Below are 4,201 nucleotides of genomic sequence, written 5' to 3' on the forward strand. Positions count from 1 at the left end.
TAGCAGTTATCACATATTTAGAGAGAGAAAACACAATTTGAAATACCCACACCAAAAACCACCAACAGCAAAAACATTGGATTAGCCTAAATATCTTGATTCTAGGAAATTACTGTTATTAAAGTTATATTGATACTGCTCTCTACTTTCCACTCAGCTATTTTCTAAAGGAATTTTTCAGAAGCATATATGTGCACAATAATAGCAGTACTAAAACTGCCGAGAAAAATTTCTCAGCAGACTTTAAAAAAGAAAAAAAAAAACTCTGTTGAAAATGTCCAGCTAGCTCATCTCTCATTCCATGTAATTTGACATTTTCCCCAAAAAAAGCTCTTTAAAAGAAAGGTATAGCTGATTTCTAGAAAAATTACACAGTAAAAAGCAAGTTGCACACACAATTACGCACAATATTCTCAATATTCCTAACATATACAATGTTGCTTTTCATTCCATGATTCAGAATTCACTGCAGTGATAGGCTGTCATATTTTTAAAAGGTTGTGACCCTGGCTTCTGACATCCATCTACGACATTCCTTTTATGCCATTCTTTCTTCCGCAGAAATACATCGGTTTGCTTTGACTAGGTTGCAAATGGCATCACGGCAGGCAGCCCACACAGCGCCACGACAAATAGATCCCCCACAGAAATGATCTGGAAAGTTGGCTAGATGCGCACACGTCCTTTCACTTGTTGAGGTGCACCTCTCTCAACTAGTCACTGAGAGTTTTTCCCCAGCAGACAGATGGTGGTGGGATGACTAGACGTGGTGCTGCTGAAGGAGTCATGCTGGCACTGATGGACATGAATTGCAGGTACCAAGGCAGAGCTGTAGGTAGGTTCATTTGCTTAATCTGATCATCTGGATGAGCTGATGATGACGAACAGCAGATACTGCACTCATTGCAGGGAGGTCAGAGTTGCAAGGCTTAGAGCAGTAAAAGGGTGATAACTGCAAAGTCTAACCTTAGCCTAGGGAAGTTACATGCTGGAGCTAGACTTCTCTGAAGTGGATTCAGTCAGGCTTTGTTTTGAACCTCCCACTCCTCCCTACTCTGGGAGACAATCTCCCACAAGCTGCAGCGGTCTTTGGGACCATTCTCCCAAGAGTTAGCATGCAGTCTTGGCTGCTAGATTCAGAGAACTTGCATTACAACACAAATATATGCTGTGATGATGGTATATTTCACTGTATTTACACTCTACGTCCCTTCAGCAGTATCAGCCCATTGTAGTAATGAGATTTTTCAGACCAGGTATAGATGGGACCTCTTAACATTGCTGACACTGCAGTTTTTATGATACAACTGTTTACCTTATGACAACTTCAGAAATGTGATAGACTACAATAGTAAAGTGACAAATTATTTGTTGTCCTTTATTGGATGTAATCATTTCTAGAAGTTACTGTCTAGGACTACAATTTGACTAAAAAATCTTCCCATGAAAAAGTAACCAAAGACAAATGTTTTCAAAATATATTTCAAACGATCATTCTCTGAATTTTATTCTAATTTAAATCATCCTGTAACTCTGGGTTCTGGAACATCGTAATCCATTCTTCAGCAAGGTAGGCACAGGTCTTTAAAATACCACAGCACAGTAGTATGTGACCACATATGATCTGTCAAATAAGACCAATCACAAAAAAAGGCAGTTTATATGCATCTTTGGGGATATATCCCGAGTTTTGCAACAAAATTCATTTCAGAGAGAACCAAGAAAACTTAGAACAACCACCCCCTTTAAAATTCTTGTTTGTCTCCACAAGGCTGCTCACCAGTTATCAGTCTCCAGGTGGTGCATGGAATTATGGGTTCAGCCCAATTTCAAACCATTTCAATAATTCTTATTTCTTATTTCCACATCAGTCTTCTACAGAGGGACCCAGAACTTGAGACAGCCATCTGCATATACTGCCTGAACATTCTTGCTTCCTGCAGTAGTTTGTTTCTCTAACTTCTGGTTTCTACTTACTAAAAACACTCAAATTTTTTATTCTACTTACCCATCTACAGTTACTGAGAGCTTTTTCTCTGCATTATAATAGTCTTGTTTACATAAATTAATCTAACATTAGTAAGTTAAATATACCCTTTTTTCCAGGAAAAAATAATCAGAGCTTCATGTTGTCATTTCAGTCAGTGTTGAACTGAATGTTTTTATTTTTTGTCAAAATCTATGTTTCTATGATTGTCACTCCCAGATGTGTGAAAGCTAAAAGGGAACCTACTTGCCCAACATTTTGATTATTTTCCTTGCTAGTTTCCAATTTTTTTTCTGATGACTATCTCAACTTATTTTCAGCAATCTCAATGGATTTTCTGCCATCTACTCAAGGCATTTATAACTTCAAGGAGCCTTTTTAATACCAAGTACTTATTTTCTTCTCCTTCACTCTACTAACATATGAATATATCTTCACTCATTTAAATGAATAAAATCATGTATTGTGCTATCGTAAGAGAGCAGTTGATTCCTTTCATATGGATTCAGACCTAATACCCAAAACTTAATTTACTCTATATTTAATGCTTATTAGAGACAACACGTTAAATGATCTCTGTTCAGACTATATCTCATAAATATTCATTAGGATATTATCAATCTTGGCATTTTCTGAAATTTATTTTAAATAATAGACTTCATTCCAGATAGCTGAGTTTTAAATTCAAGAAGGCTTATGAATTATTGACTGCATAGTGGAACCTGAACTTTCCTATATAAATTCTGTACTAGCAATGTTTAAGGCAATGCTCTGTACACTACATGGGGAACACCTCTTACAAAAAGCATAGAAAGACACCAACAAATTCTACTATAGTCACAGATTATTAACAGACCTTTTTTCTGAAACCAGCTGTTCAGAAAACCTGATACTGTGGGTTTTCACAAAAATATTTCAATGTTTTTAGGCATAAACAGAATTTCCTCTTTTAGAATTATCAACATGATCTTGAACTAACTTTTTTTTTCTCTGTCACAAAGAATGCAAGTTTCCATTCTGTTGCTTGGCACCATTGCCAAGCTGTGGTGGTTTTCTGGATCATATCCAGGCTCTAAAATCAGTTATATTACAGTGGAAGTATATATTACAGCAGGAGCATACATTGTTGAACTCTCAATTACATATTCTCTTCATGAGATTCTTTATATGAATTTATATGACTATGAGAAAAAATGTATAAATAAGACAAGTGTTTTCTTTACTCTAAGGTGGCCACAGCCTCTAGGACTTCTTTCAAATAAAGATCAAAGGGGGAGTTTTTCCCCTAAAAATTGCCACAGTCTTTAAAACCTTCTTTTTCATATTTTACGTTTCAGCATCGAACTATAATTGTGTCATTTTTACAAATCAAACAATTTTTTCACTAAACAACACTTCAAACAATGTCCTTGAAAGAAGCCACTAGAAATCAGTTCTGTTTCTGTAAATGCTTTTTCTCCGGAGAACGTGACAGGGACGCGGAGATGTGTGTGAGAGGGAGGAGAGGGAACAGGGTGTGGATGTTTGTAATGAGGAGTTTCACAGGGTTTCTTCTGGTTTTTTGACAGTGGCTTTCGGTTCCTGCTTCACAGTACCTGTTGCAGGTAAACTGCTGATCCCCGTAAGGAGGCGAAGATGACAGTTTTTGTCTTCCACTTCCGTGGGTCTCAAGCTTCAGGAGAGGTGGGCAGGGGGAGAGTAGGGTCGCAGGTCTACAGCTAAGCAGTCAAGCTGCACTTTTTTCCATCAATTAGCAACACCTTTCCAGACTTTAGCCAAGCCCACTTCTTGTAAGCGGAGCTTGCAATTTTGTCATATGGAAGAATTTTTTTCCACTTAGGCTGGCTGAGGTAGCCAACTTCTGATTCATTTCTGTAACAAGACAAACTTTGTTTTTCCCGACCTGCTGTGTTAGCCCCTTAAAAAATCTCCTTTGTACAGATTCAGAGAATCCTGCATGGTGGCTTGGAATGCCATGATTTCTTTTAGATGTCTCTAAAATATGAATATTTCTGACATTTCTGGTGGTTTAGCACAAAGCAAAAGAACTCTCCCCCCCCAAAAAAAAAAAAAGAAAAAGAAAAAAAAAGGAATTTTATTAGAATCATGCTGCCCCAACAATATTCTAAATTAAATATTTTTGTTTTCTGAAAATTATAAAACAAAAAATAGAGAAAAAAAGCTTCCTTTGGGTGATGAGTGATTTCCTTACTA

This window comes from Rhea pennata, chromosome 3 (genome assembly GCF_028389875.1).
Source record: "Rhea pennata isolate bPtePen1 chromosome 3, bPtePen1.pri, whole genome shotgun sequence".
Lineage (NCBI taxonomy): Eukaryota > Metazoa > Chordata > Aves > Rheiformes > Rheidae > Rhea > Rhea pennata.